Below are 16326 nucleotides of genomic sequence, written 5' to 3'. Positions count from 1 at the left end.
TTTTTTTTTTTTCCCCCACTGAAGAAATATATAGTTTTCCAGAGCAAAACCATGTATCCTTCCAGTTGTCTCATTGTTAGTTGTCTTAGATGGTAAATACTGTGGAGCTTCAGGAAAGAAATCTTGCAACTATTTAGTTAATGGAAAGAAAGACAAGAGAGAGAAAAAGGAAGAGATAGAAATAGATTCTGAAAGTTTTAATACAAATTACTGTGACAGAGGGATCTTGTTTCTCATCCTGAGAATGTACTCACAAGATCCTAAGTAAAATCAATGAACAAAATGATGAAAGAAATTGTCAGTGGAGGGTTCTTGTGTATATACAACAAAAAAGAAAACACTGGCTGAAAGTGACTGCCTGGGCAGGAGGGAGCATTGTCATTATTCCCTCTTTCTACCCAGAAGAGACAAAGGTGCTGCATACCAGCAAGCTGTGTTGGCTTCTCAAGGAAGTTTTGAACTAGGTTTTCAGCATGTTTTTTTTTTCTTGCTTGTCTGGTTTCACTTCCAGTTAAAACAATTCAATCTCTCCCTCTCTACACTATCAAACAGTAAGTTTCAAATGTTCCTTTTCATCCTGGTTCTAGCAGGCAAATGGCAGTCAGTATGCAATCTATTCTGAAAGAAGCTGTGGAAAGATTCATTTTAACTTCAGTTTTGCTCCCCAATAAACAGCTTATATTGTTCCAGTATTTATATTAGGTGTGGTAATTTTGTTTGCTGACTCATAAAAAGGCTTACCTTGAATTCTTGAGCATAATTAGAATAATACAAAGCTGCAAAAGTTAATAAAGGTTCTGTATTAGCCAGTGCTTTGACCAGCTCTACACTAAAAAACCCAAATTAATTAATACATTGGGCTGTACAGTGATGAGATACTACATTTTAGTACAGGTGTAAATATGATTAAACAACTTCTTACCTTTTTTTTGTAGAGTACAATAGTCTAGACTATTTTAAAAGAGAATTTCATTATCTACCATCCTTTGATAAAAGTGAAGGAATATGTCTTTAAAAGTAAGTAAAAGAAGAAATTCACACTTTAAAATAGTTTGGGAACTTTTACCCACAAAGATAAAACCAGTACAACTCTTAAGTTTTGAAAAATACAGTGCTCCTGTGAATGTGCTGTTCATGAGCTGTAACTGCTAAAAAGACAACTCATTATCGTAGCGAACTGGTGAGAAGATACCAGCAGCACAGTTTAAATCTAGACCAGTTTTCAGATAAAGGTTTCCAATGAAGATGGGAGAAAGGGGGTGTTATCTTACCAGGGCTGTGTCACAGTGTCTTGAACCACATGTTGGAAGTTGCCACTTGTACCTACCCTAAGCACTTCTGCTTCTTAGAGGTGTCACTCCTTTGCCTCTTTGCCTGAGTCTGACCTTCAGCTCCTTCTCCTTTCTCTGGATGTTGAGCTTGGACTCGTGATTCCTTGGTTCCTCATGCAGAGCTGGCTACTCTCCATCTGCCAATAGTGAATGGACTGAATTACCTTTTATAAGCTTATGAAAGTATCAGTGATAAATACCACACAATAAACTGTTGTATTTCCATATGAAAGACAAGGAGAAGATTAATTTTTACTCTGCATGTATGAATACAATATTTTTGGTCTCACTAAGTTTAGAGCAACTCTCGAAGACAATGTTTCTCAAAAGCTCTCTGCAGAGGGATATAAAGAAAATATTGTATTTGAAGGAGTAATTGTTTATTAAATGTGCTCTATTCTACATTGTCTGTAATTTTTTCCCATGCTTTTAATAAGCAAATAATCACTGTTAACAGCTCTGATTTTGAGATTTTTGGGGACAGTGGGTTTGTTGCCTTTAACAGTGATATCATGTGAAGCATGAGGGATAATAGTTCCATGAGGTGGGAGAATTTTTAGGAAGATAAAGGCATTCTCTTCAAAACTACTACAAGTTTTCTATTGCTCAAGAGAACCTCAAATTTTTGCTGAGACAACAGCACCTGGTATAGACAAACAGTTCAGCTTGCCTATCCCTTCAATGTTCTTAGTGAGAGAAACTTTTAATAGTGTTCACACTCATGCAAAGATGAAAAGTTTTAATGTAAATTACCTGAACACAGTCTCATAACTACTACAGGCCAATTAATCCTCTGTCACTATTTACTTAGTGTCACTAACTCATTGTCTCCTTACTGCATATTCTTCTCACTTCTAAGCTGCTCTTTGGAGTGCTTGCAGATGCCAGAGTTTGAAATATCTGAACAGATAAAGTGTAAACAGAATCATTAAGTAGAAGAACTCATGTAGACTGATGTCATGTACATACCATGGCAGATTTTCTCCTTTACCACTCCTTTGCTTCCTGGCAAAGCTGTTTTTCTAAACCAGAAATAGTGTTCAAGATATTCATTTCACATTTTAGAGTGAACAACTTCAAATATTAGAATAATTGGATCAGTATCTTATAATCTGATCCATTTCCAGTTGCAGCAAATTACTTTGGCGTATCACTTTGAATTTTGTGTTGCTTCATTGCAGTTATTATTTTATAAAAAAAACAACTTTGCATTTCTTCCAGTTCCTTGACTGTCAAAAGGCATGCTACATAGTTGTGGGGTTGGTTTCTTTTTAATCTGAAAAGCCCTTAAACAAGTTTTAAAAAAAGGAGCCAGTGACATATAAAAAATACTGTATAAGGGTGCAAGCCAAGTCAGATATTTATAACTGGCACACCTCAAGTTCATTGCTGAAGTCATCCCCAGCCAGAATCTAGGTCTCTCTATATATATTTAATGAACATTTTACCCAGTCATGAACATAATAAATTATTTATTATCTTTTAACTTCCTGTGAAAATAGCGTTAAGAGGTAGTTTTGCCTACAAAATGTCACTACTTTACTACTAAGAGAACTGCTCTAAACAACACTCATTATGGGATAAACACAAGTTCAAGACATTTTAAAGCCTTTGAGGTTTTGGAGGATATTCAACAGTGAGGGAAGAAGCAGATGGTTATGCAACTAAATATGGTGTGTATCCATGTGATCTGATGACAGAAAGAAATAAATATAGAGACATGCACACACCCCTACCCCTCTAGGCTTCAAGCTCCTTTCCCTGTGAAAAAAATGTTAATCAAATTACCAAATAGTCTAGGAGATACGGAAGTCAAATATATCTTTTAATTTTTATTATTTATTTATTTTTAACATAGAGAAATAAACAATATGAAAAGGCATGATGTTGTGGAAGCAAAACTTAAAAGAATGTTAAAGCAGTGTCAGAAAGAATGACAGATATGTACTCAGAGGAAGTTATATATGTAAGGACACTGATCAAAGTGGTTTCAACATCTGCTGTAGCACACTTCAACTTCCTCGACAGTCCACACTGTGTATGACAGAAGTACACAAATTAAAGATTAATGTGACATCATGGAAACTATAAAGAAAATTTTTGCTTGCCCATACTTTTTTCAGTGTAAAGTAAATGTTTAAGAAAAAGCAGGAAATGCATGAACAACTCAGAAAATATATTAAAAAATTGCAAAATAGAGAAGAATTAAATGTCAAAAAGTAAAAAAAAAAACAAACCAAACCAAACCAAAAAACTGTGCTCTATAAGGTGTCTCCTCAGATGTATATTTTTTTCCCTGTAATTTTTGAAATCTGTTCTGCTGGATAAATATTCCATTTTTCAGTTGTTTGTCACTGCTCTTGACTGAGCAGCTAGTTTTCTGCTTACAAATCCAGTTCACAATTTCTTAAGAAAGCAGATTACATTTAAGAGTTTTTTTCAGTCAGTGGTGTGCAACAAACATTTTTAGGATTGATTAAAACGTGTTATCTCCTGTGCAGCCTGAAAATAGGCAAATGTATACCTACTGTTATCTTTGTTTAGAAACTCTAATTTTGAAGAGTTATGACTTTGGTTCTGTTTCTCATGTGGTTTTGTCACATTTCCTTTCTTTGCTGAATTTTTAAAGAAGTTAATTACTGTTAATTACTGTTTTGTATTAATTCTTTTTAAAAACTTGACTATTTATGTAAGCAAATTTTAGTAGTGACATAACAAAACCAATGCTTAGAAGACAGGCATAGGCATATACACATGCACATATGTAGTGATTTAAATTATCATTGCTTTTAACAAATTTAGCTTTACAAAATCCTTATGAAGGTTTGAAAAACATGAGAAAACCAGGACTATTCCTACAGTGCAGACAAAAATCAAGGATTATAAATATGAACTGCAAATCCTTATTGAACCACAAACTCCTGTACGTTTCTGATTTAGGCAATTATTTCTGTCTTCAAGAACCTGTGCTCCAAAGTGTATCTCTTTTTATATTTGTTTAACAAAGAACAAATTAACTTCAGGAACCTCCCTTCTCTTGCTCAGTTTTCCTTTCTATTTTTCTCCCTTTTCCCCTTCTCTTGTTTTCTTTTATTGTTTTTTTTGTTTGGTTGGTTGGTTGGTTTGGTTTTGGGTTTTTTTTACTATTTTTATTTCTTTTTCTGTTTTTCCTTTTTTTTCCTTCCTCTTCTTCCCCCTCTCCTTCTCCATAATTCTGGGGAACAGTTTTTCAGTTTATAATAGATGCAAAGCCATTTTTCTTCAATTGATTTTACATTTCACACCTCTGCAACTGGCTGTCCTCCAGTTCTTTATGAAAATAAATCAAAAGTAAACTATTAACATATGAAGAAGTAAGTTCAAAGCAAACGTGAAAGGTTGTTTCAAAGGACTTTTTGCGCAACAAGAAGGCCAGTCTCCTTTTGCCTGCTTTTGGAATTTGTTAGATACTGTTACTGATTCCCCTCTCCCATTCATCATAAAACCACTTGTGATCATAAGGGTACCGAAAACTCCTAGATCAAAGTCACCCTTAGAAATTCAAATAAACTAGAGGAAATGTTTGTCATCTTAATATCAATAGTAACATGAGATACAATTGATACAAATCTGAGAATGATCTTCTTATTAAGCAAGTTATATTTTCCTTCCCCTGCTCTTTTTTTGTATTCAGCTCAAGAATGTTCATTGGAAGACCCGTGTGGTTTCTGTTTTATATTAGTAGCTATGTGGGACTGTATTAGTCTATACAACATTTTTCTGCTCATTGTAATGCTTCATTTCTCTGTATTTTTGTCACACTCTCTCCTATCTATGGTGCTATGATTCGTGTTTTGATAATTATTATTATTAATCAGACAATAGTCTATGAGATTATATACATTTTTTGCTCATTTTAACAAACCTCTAATGGAACTGAAGTAATTAATTACTCCCGTAGTGGAATTTTGTAAAACTCATAGAATCATAGAATGTTTTTTGTTGGAAGGGACCTTAAAGATCATCTAGTTCCAACACCTCTGCCATGGGCAGGGGAACCTTTTGCTAGACCAACTTACTCAAAGTCCCACCCAACCTGGCCTTGAACACTTCAGGGTTGAGGTGTCCACAGCCTCTCTGGGTAACTTGATCTAGTGTCTCACCATCCCCACAGGAATGAACATCTTCTTAATATCTAATGTAAATCTACTTTCTTCCAGTTTAAAGCCATAACCCCTTGTCCTCTCGCTACATGCCCTTGTAAAAAGTCTCTCCCCATCTTTCTTTTAAGTCCCCCTTAGGCACTGGAAGGCCTCTATAAGGTCTCCCTGGAACCTTCTCTTCTCCAAACTGAACAAATCCCAACTCTTTCAGCGTAGGCCAGCCCTCTTGTTTTCTATATGCTACTTTCTCTATTCAGGAGTTTTCTGGAGTGCATTGATGATAACTAGGAAAAGCACTCCATTGGACTTATACTTAAAACCAAGGGAGAACTGGTTGGCCACGTGAAGGCTGGAGGCAGCCTTGACTGCAATAACTACAAGCTGTGGAGTTGACACTCATGAGAAGAGGAAGTACAGCAAATAGCAATGTTCCAACTCTGGACTTCCAAAGAAAGCAGACTGTTCAGGGACTTCTTAGAAGAATCCCAGATGAGCAACATGTTGGAGAAAAGGGAGGAGTTTCCAAGACATCTGGTTGGTTTTCTAAGGGTTACTACTTTACCTCAAAATCTGGACATACAGGCATATGTACATCATTGTTTGTAAATGAGCTTCTGTAATATCTACTGCACACAGGTGACTCATGGAGGGTTGTAAAAGAAAACCAGTCTTGGATTTTCTTGAGGTCCTATCTCTGAAGACATGACCTATGGGAAGCTAAGTTGATAGCTCAGCCCTGAGTTGTTCATATGCCATAAACCAAACAGGGCAGTGGCGCATCATTCAAAAAACCAAAACCTTAGCTGAGCCTTGAAATCTCTCAACAAATAATATGCCCTGAGCCTCCATCCAAACCACTATTTAGTTTCCTGAGAGTGAGATAAAGAGAAACTGGAAGGTTTTAGTGCTGGCTTCAGCTGACAACCTCATGTACTCAGACGAAAACGAAATCAGCAAAAGATAAATAAAGAGTAGAACATACCAAAGTGAACTTCCCCCACAGATAAATAAAGAAAAATAAGGAGAAACACAACCATGCCACCAAAGATAATGGTATAATCCACCCAGGCACAGTGATTCCCACAGTCATATAAATCAGGGGATAAAAACCTGTAAGATCTAGACTGGGAACTAGATGCTGGTTCTCCAACTATACAGTTGGCCTATGTGGAGACCCTTCCCACTTTGATTGGGATGCTGGCCAAGGTCACTTCTTTGGCATTGAGAGTCCTTATCTGGAGAGGCAAGTGAATATCTTACACACTATACTTTTCTAACCATGGGTGGTTAACCAACACAAGTATAATATTTAACACATTGTAAAGGTTATAATAGTGTGTTCTTTGTATCTTTGTAGGTTGTAATAGTAGTATTTTTGCTTTTAAGCTGTAATAGTCCATTCTTCCATTCTATCTCTGAAAACCTGCAGTAGTGGCTTACTAAATTTGTGTGTGCAGTTCAAACAAATTGTTTGCTTGAACCTTGTAGTTTAACCAGTAAGCAAGGATCAAATAAATTTTGTGCTCTGTTATAACAGGAAGTCAAGTAAATGTTTCAGGAGGCCTGCATGGATGAAGGAGTTCCTGAAAAAATCTTCTACAGTAGTGTACAAGAGGTGGAGGCAAGCACAAGAAGCTTGACTTTTATGTCACAGTAGTTTCTGATGCTAAAGAATTTGCCAGTGTTGTTCTTCAGTTTTCATATCAGCACTGTTTCATTTCCATTCAACTCAAAGAAGAGGAATAACACAATTGCATGTCAAAAGACCATATAAACATGCCACAATATAAACTCTAATATATCTCATAAAATTCTGCTCAATGTATGTTTACATGTGTCGAGACCAGCCTATGTAAGTATTAATTGCATGAAATAGCCTTTGTTACGTGAATGAAATCTCCATGCCTTTTGGTTGGTAACTTTTTAGTGTTCATATTGATATTTTCCCTAAAAAACCCCCACATTTTTAACATTTACCAAACCTATAAGGCAAATAAACATCCATTACAGAAATCACATTGCAGCAAAATTCCATTAGAACATAATTTTCTCAAATTTATTTTCCACTATCATTACATCAATTCATTCTTTTAATTAAATTTAGTACTTATTCTCAACTGCTAGCAAAGAATTATCAATTTCATATGTGATTATGTATTTAATTTTGTTGCTATGGTGGAATAACTTAGTGCTATTCATGTATATAATATGCAACATGCACCTCTTAAGACTAGAGCTAAGTTTTGATAATCAAATAATAATTTAAAAAGTATAGTTTTTCCTAGGTTTAGATAAATTACTATGGTTATTAATTAAATGTATGGAGACTGAAAGATACACGCTAGTATAATTAAATTTTGATTTTTCTGTACGGGGTATTCCTGAGATAAATTTTTCACAGCATAGTGTACAGGACATCTATAATTTCTTGAGGCAAAAACTGCTGGCAGATTGTTGAAATTATATCCTAAGGGTTGTTCATGACCATAGAATATTGTTAAGGTTCACAGGAACATCTAGTTATGTATTTCTTATTGATATTGCCAATGGCATTCTAATGAACATCTTATCAAAGGTGACCCATTTGTCTTCTCTGCAATAAGTATTAGGATAATATATTCCTGTTGTTAAGAACTTATAGGGAGAAGGAATTATTTTCTTCTTTTATATTTCAATCTATGTTTGTTGATTATGCACAGAGAGTTGTAATGGCATTTAATGAAAGCTTCCTTGGAAAAAGAAAGACTCCCATAAATTCTAAATTAGAGATATGCCAGAAGCAGAACACCTGCCACTGATTTCTTCACAAGGATAACAGGAAAAGACTCACTGTTTGTAGGTAACAACTCACTGCCAGTAAGTGTTCAAAAACAGCTTTTGAATTTGATCATTTTGTGAAACGTGCCCTTATGTAGTCAGTGGTATGCACTACATTATGCCACCAATTTAAACAAATATGCTTTGGGATCTTGTTTAATATAAGCTGGGATGTTGTTTCCTTAATAACAAAGTAAGGTTATTCCAATACTAGCATTTTAGATGAGAATCAGTTCCTGATGGACCATAAGTTGAAAGATACAATAGTATTATACCCAAGCCCCCAATCAGTTCCGAAAGGAAAATGCTTAATAAAGACTAGATATTTTCAGCAGTTTTTGTTAGGTATTTGAATTCACAGGTGATCACATATTTCCTGATTTATTCAATCATACATCATTCTAGCAATGTTTTCCTTATGAAGCTACTTTATACTTTCCACTTCACAGCCTTATTGTCCAGTGCAATTCTCTAGTGTACCTAATATGTGAAAGACAACCACTGAAAAGAAAATTATGTATAACCACTGCCTCAGCACACTTCATGAGACTTTATTTTTGTTTTTAAAGTGTGTTGAGTACATTCAAATCTGATCACTTAAATTTTCTCCAAAATATAACTCTATCCATACACATACACAAACACCTCTTGTTAAAAAAAGTAAGAAAGGAGTAATGAGCACAGGACCTAAAGAGCTGTATATTGAAAGATACAGGCTACTTTTGCTAAGTAGAACTATGTGATTTGGTAAACTGTTACTGAAGATACATATGAAACAAACTATGAACCACTGAATTACAGAATAAATAAGATTGGGACTGTTTATAAGCCTTGAAAGAGGACCTAAAGAGCTTATAGTTCAGACATCTCAATAAGAATGGGTCATTTTGTACTACATTTTTTTAATGCTGTTGACTGCATAATATAATCAGAACAGCCATTTAGAGCCATGTTACATCATCAATGCACTTCGCGCACCCAACTCTGATGTTTAACAATATCTGTCTTTTATCTCAGCTATAAGTATCATTACATATTTTTTCCCATTCTGAGTCTGCTACATCAGTTCTGCCCCATTTATGAATGCTGAATTTATTCTTTACAAATTTCCTCTGGTTACACTACTTTTAACTTCTGTATAACTTTTTTCTTCTCTCCTTTATAGATACTTCCTTCTCATCAGTTGATCCTAGCTACCACATCTCCAGAGGTTTTTATTCCCTCCCCCTTAAAAACATTATTGGCATGCACTTACCCATGACTGCATCCTACAAAGAGTACAGCAGTTTTGCTGCAGCTCTTAAAATCATCTACAGTTATACTAAAATAGTTTTATTTCAGTGTCTTTATTTCATTCAGGTCACTCATAAATCTTTATCTGTAATTTACCTAAATGATGTCTTGTCTACTTGCAGTCTGAGTCAGAAGGATCTGCTCCAAGATCTTGCCTGGTCTGTAGCTCCCTGGGTCTTCCTTTTTTCTGTTTTTGAATATGGGGGTTATGCTTCCTTTTTTCTACTAAGAGGGAACCTGACCAGACTGCCACGACTTCTCAGATATGATGGAAGGTGGTTTTGTAACTTCTCCCGCCAGTTCTCTCAGGAGTTGAAGACGCATCTTATCAGGTCCCACGGACGTGCACTTTCAGGTTCCTTAGATGGTCTCTAAGCCTCTCTTCTCATACAGTGGGCAGATCTACCTTCTCCCAGTTCCTGCCTTTGCCTCCTGCAACATGGGTGGAGTGGCCAGAACCCTTGCCAGTGAAATCTGAGACAAGCAAGTCATTGAGTACCTGATCCTTCCCCATATCATGGGTAACCATGTCTCCTGTTTCCTTCTGGAGAGGGTCTACATTGTCTCTAGTCTTCCTTTTATCAGTGATGTACCTGTAGAAGCCTTTCTTGTTACCCTTCATGTCCTTGCCCAGATTTAATTCTCTCAGGGCTTTAGCTTTCCTAACCTGATCCCTGGCTGCTCAGACAGTTTGTCTGTTCTCCTCCCAGGTTACTAATCCTTGGTTCCACCCTCTGAAGATTTTCTTTCTACATTTAAGTGTTCAGGAACTCCTTGTTCATCCACACGTCTCCTGTCATTCCTCATGAACTCCCTATGAAGAACATAGTTTATCATTGCTTACTCTCTGTTAATGGTAGCTTTTATCCTGCCCATTATACTAATTACTGCCTGCCCCACCTGTTGTTGACAGATAATGTATCAAGAATCTGAGCTTGCTCTACCACAAAAGGGAGAATCCCATAATGGATAACGGTATGTAGGAAAAGACCTTTGTACACTACTGTCAGCCATGCAAGCCTATTTTAGTGATTTCATAGATATACTTCATTGCTGGAAACTTGATATATTTCAGCATCAGAGTGGGAATATCATAAGTGTGCCCACATTAAATTGATTTTCAGAATAACAGGACCTCAGAGGCAAGGTCAGCAAAGAGTATGCATGAAAGATAGAGCAGCCTAAATAACTCGTTCAGTTTTTAAAAATTTCTCTCAGGCATCAGATGACAAGAAAGAATGTTGGAAATGAACTAGTTGTTTGTCAGTCATATAGAAAAGACTGGCATAATACAATTCATCTAAAGTAAGTTTAAAGGAAAGCTTGAGGAGAATAATTATTTACAAAATGTTGTAGTATGTGTCACAGTATGTATCTGTCTGTGTAGTTAACCTATATACAAAATCTGAAACACCAATTTAATTTTACGTTTGTTCTAATTTGATAGCTTTGGAGGCTTTGTGTGGCGAGTCAGGTATCTTCTTAAAAAGGTGAACTAATAATTGCTCTAGGTGTGCTGATAACTGTTGTTGATGTAATTAAAAAAAATATTTAGCTATGTGTCATTGTGTGAGAGGTATGCTGTGTTTCCAAACTAAATTTCAGCACTTTGAGATTTGCCAGGTATATTTTCAAATGCTCCTTCATATTGCTAGCAGATCTCTAAGCAAATTAGTTTTGAAGTAGATGCACAGAAGCTGTAGAAAGTGAATTTCTTCATCACAGAAATTAAAGACTCCGAAACTGACAAACTTCTTCATGAATTTCTTTTTCCATGTGGTTCACTTTAATTTTATCCATTTAAGGAACCCTGCTGAACTACTTTCAGAATTCTGACATGCATTGTCTGTTGAGTTTTTCACTAATGCCCCTGTGCTGGGCATTTGCTGTATACAAAGCAATCTTCTTCCCTGTCTGTACGCTTAATCTGCAAAGTAAGCACAGAAATATCTCTGTGTATGTGGATCTGAAGCGAAGAGAGAAAACAACTGCAGAAGTTAAGGTTAATTGAACCAAACGATTCAAATTAGCCTTGCCAGCCTCAGAACTGTTATTTCTGGTAGAAGTGAGCACACAGTAAAAATTTTAGAACCTGTATTCCTGGAACTGAATGGCAGTTTCAGTGAAAATTTTTCCAGTGACTCTGGGCTATAATTTCAATGTCTTGCATAGCAATCAGGCACACAGAATATGGAGCAATATCCCTACATGTATCAAAAGAAGCATGACCAGCAGGTCAAGGGAGTTGATTCTCACCCTCTGCCCTGCTCTCATGAGACCTCACCTGGAGTGCTGTGTCCAGTTCTGAAGCCCCAACACAAAAAAAAACATGGAGCTGTTGAGGAGAGTCCAGAGGAGAACTATGAAGATGATCCAAAGGCTGGAGCACCTCTCCTATGAAGACAAGCTGAGACAGTTGGGGTTGTTCAGCCTGAAAAAGAGAAGGCTTTGGGGTGACTTTGTAGCAGCTTTCCAATACCTGAAGAGGACCTACAGAAAAGCTGGGGAGGGACGTTTTAGAAGGCCATGTAACAGCAGGAGGAAAGGTAAGGATTTTAAGCTGTAAGAGGGTAGATTTAGGTTAGATATTAGGAAGAAATTCTTCACTGAGTGTGGTGAGACACTTGCCCATGGAAGCTGTGGATTTCTCTTCCCTGAAATTGTTCAAGCCCAGATTGAATGAGGCTTTGAGCAACCTGATCTAGTTGAAGATGTCCCCTGCCCATGGCAGGGGGCTGGAACTAGATCTTTGAGGTCCCTTCCAACTCAAACCACTCTGTGATTCTATGATTATATGATTCTATGAATATGAATATTTGAAAATCTGCAGGAGATAGTTGATTAAAATTTCCTTTAAAATAGGGTAGATTGGTCATTCTTTGTTTGTTTGTTTGTTTTGTCTTTCTTTTTTTAATAGTAAGCAATAATAATAGGATTTATTTTATTTTCCCATATTCTTTACATTGTCTTGATGTAGGAGATTTAAAAACTAACAAAACTGTTGCAAATTTCATCTGTTCTGGTGTTTAAAAAGTCAGATAAGTCAGGAAAGGTCACATAATAAAATCCAAATAGAAATGCCCAGAGAGATGCCATATCTTTAGAAGGTATAATATGAAAGCATTAGAGAATAAGCTGGACTGCCTCTAATGTTGCATGAATATAGCTCAGGGTCTTTGTCAATGCACAGAGGCAAGTTGACTCTTAGCCAAGTTCCATCTCCGATAGTTCAACAGAGCTATATAATTCTGCTGGAGGCACTTTCTGCCTGCTTTTGCAAATGTGCTTCTTAGCACCTTCAGATGAATCACAGCTTTCCCTCTCTTCTAAGACATCATCAGGTTTTAATATTCCATTAATGCATGCATCAAGGCTAACTGTAAGGTGCCCCAAAACTTGCAAAAAATTTACAAATTTGTTTGAAAAAATGGTTAACAATGTGAAACTGAATGAATGAACAGCACCTGAGAGTAATGTCAGAAAAGTTGTCAGAAAAGAAGGAATGCTGGTGGGACTTTCCCAGGTAGCACTGTCAAATATCCCTCTATAAGGAACTGGTGACACGCAGGCACTTCAAGATTCGGAATTTTCCACTGAAGCTAAAGTAGGAATGGACTTAGACACACTGGAAAGATAGAAAAAAATTACATTCATAAGCAAATGCCCAAAATATAATGATAAAATATTGTATTTGTCTCATAAATAAATGCAGTATTTCTGCATTACTGTACTGTAAAGTTTTCTTGTTTCATGCACAGTGCTTTATTTCAACTCAGTATTTGCAAGTGAGGATTAATTATCTATTGAAGATATTCAAGGAAGTAATTTATTTTTGAGATTTCAAGAAAATCTGATGTGGGTTAAAACTAATGGTATTTAATTTAAAGAGGGACTTACAGCCTTTGAATTTTGCTCTTATTACTGAAGATAATAGATAGCAGATAGGATGATTACGTAATAGCAAGGAAACCTCTTTTCATTCCATGTAGCAGCTACAATTGCTCTAGAAGTTTGGATGAGAGGGGAATGGAGGCGTATTCCTTGCAATTCAGCTGCACATAGCAACAACATTATAAAATACCTATTCTATTATTAATTCAAAGATGAAAAATATATGTATAGGAATATCAAAACAAGTTGTTCAGACACCTAAATTATGAGATTCTCAAGATGGATCTTTTATCTGTAATTATGGCTTTTTTATCAATGAGACCTATAAAAAATGTTTTATTAAAAAGTTTTCAGGAAATGTACCTCCAAATATAAGAAAATATGGAAACCAGTAACATAATAATAACACTTTAATTCTATGAAGCAATCCTTTATTTTCTTAGAATAACTTGGCAGGTTTCTAATGGAGACTGCACTGAATTACTCAAACTATTATTTTTAAATTTTTAAATTTTTGTTTTAGATTCCTGTGCTTTCAGATGAAGGAATTCTGTATTGTATTTCTCTTTTTGTCACTATATAGCAATAGGAAGTACCAGTTAGGTACCAATGTAACTGGCACAGGAAAAATGTAATTTAATGGAAATTTATAAAGAAAAATAGACTTTTTTTTTTTAATTGTTATTACCCAATTCAAACATCTTTCATTCAAGACTTAATATCAGAACTCAGAGGCAAGCGGTTGTTCAACTGGAGAAGATAACCCAATACCTAGATCGGGAAGCAGCTTAAAAAGCTATTTAAGTTTTGTATAGCAAGTCTGATTTGTCTTAATAAATAAAAATACAATACTGTAAGTTTTATATAACAGAAATGGAAATTGTCTTTCAATAATACATAATATTGTGTATCAACATAATTATTATGAATGAACAAATAGGAAAACATTTGATATAAGCTTCTGTAAAAATTTGTCTTGGAATCAGAGCTGGCAAATCCCCTCATGTAAGAGGGATTTTTTAACCCTTTCTCTGTTTTAACTGCTGTAGCTTTTAACTGTGTTCTATTTTGGCTGGATCTCATGGTGACAATTATGTAAGGTATATAAAGGAAAAAATTGATATGTAAGTTTCAGCAGTGTAGGCTGAAATGGTTCAGCATGATTTTGTGTTATATGCCTGTATTTCTGAAGGACTGCCATTTCCTCAGCATTTTAATATTAATTTACATAACACAAAGCCATGAGTATTTTTTGTATGATTGCAGCAGCCTTAAACTTTAGGCTGAAAGGAAGTGTAACATAATGTTAATATTGGGATGTTAATATTTAAAGAGACCTGTTGTTAGACCTGCTTGGGGACTTCTGTATTTAGGAATGTTTGGAGAGAGACTGTGAAAAAGAAACACTGTAGGCTGACACACAGGCCTCCTAGTTCTTTTTAGTACTACTTTTTTTTTTTTTTTTCCTTTATTAACTCAGAAGTAAAGCAATGATGTTCAGATATTTTATTGTTTCTGCTGTATATTTTCACCTGTACAATCATGCACAATTTGCCCGGCATCCCAGCAGTGAACATTTCATAATAGTCTTCCCACTGAAATTATTTGTTAGCTAACATTACCATACCAAATTCAGGGAAGTGTTTCCTTGAGAGAGTGAGCCTCATCGAGGCTCACCTCAATGGTGATGTTGAGGCAAAGTAATTAATAACTTCACAATCAGTACTAGGTAATGACACTGTGTGTTCCTATGACCCTATGGCTACAGTCTTTATGAGTGCAGGGGTTTTAATTTAAAAAAAAATAGATTGCATTGATAGCACATATACTTCTTACTTCCAGTAGCAGTATAGTTTACTAAATTACATCTCAGTATTAAAAACATGAAGACACTGAGATATCTGTCGGCCTAACAGGTCTCCTCTTAAGAATCACTCTCCCAACAGAAGGTCGTAGTGCTGGTGCAGCATTCTATACGAGTCACTTGTTTTGCAGAGCACTGGAATGAAAACGGGTTTCTTCTTTAGAAAGGCTCACTTTAGTGGGTCTAAAATCACAGAAAAAATCTTACGTTTTCAGGAATTTATACCAGAAATACAAGCAAGAAAGTTTAGTTGTTGAAAACACAGTATCTACTGTGAAATATCTATCAGCAGACCAAATAAAATCCTCAGTCAGAACATGTTATTCTTCCCAGAGGACCATGTGAAAGCCATGTTACTGTGAAACACCCACAGTGCTGTCAGCTTGTTATTGTAGCTGGACAGCCTCTTATCACTGACACAATAATCTTTACTATACCTGAGCTATTTAGTGAGAGAGAGATGCAGCTGTTCAATAAATGACCTGAAGACCTTTCAGAAAAATAAATTTATAAAGTCCATTTGTTACTAGTTTCTATATAAAGTTGTGTTGCTATGCTGGAATACATTTAGTCATTGTTATGATGGAAAGTATAATTCCTAGATCTGCTAAAATAATTCAATAATCATTAATAAAATGATTCTTACCAGAGACAACTTTCAGAAAATAGTAGACTAGTAGGTGCAAGTCCATATAATTTCACCTGCAGAGTCCAATTACTCTGTCATATTGTTAAAATATATCACCTTAATTAGAAGATTAAAAACTTATTTTTTTATGGAGCTTGAATACCTTCTCAGGAAAGAAAAAACTGCTAAAAGCAAGGTTAAATTATTCCTGTCTCCAGGAAGACCTGACACGTTATCCACCGCTTCTCAATGCCACAATTTACCAACTTTTGGGCATGCAGCATAAATATAAGTATGAACATAGCTAATCTAGCTTTAGCCGTAAGGAACAAAAAAATTAACTTAAGACAATGTGCACCT

This window comes from Apus apus, chromosome 4 (genome assembly GCF_020740795.1).
Source record: "Apus apus isolate bApuApu2 chromosome 4, bApuApu2.pri.cur, whole genome shotgun sequence".
In the NCBI taxonomy this organism is placed as follows: Eukaryota; Metazoa; Chordata; class Aves; order Apodiformes; family Apodidae; genus Apus; species Apus apus.
This window is presented reverse-complemented; position numbering follows the sequence as displayed.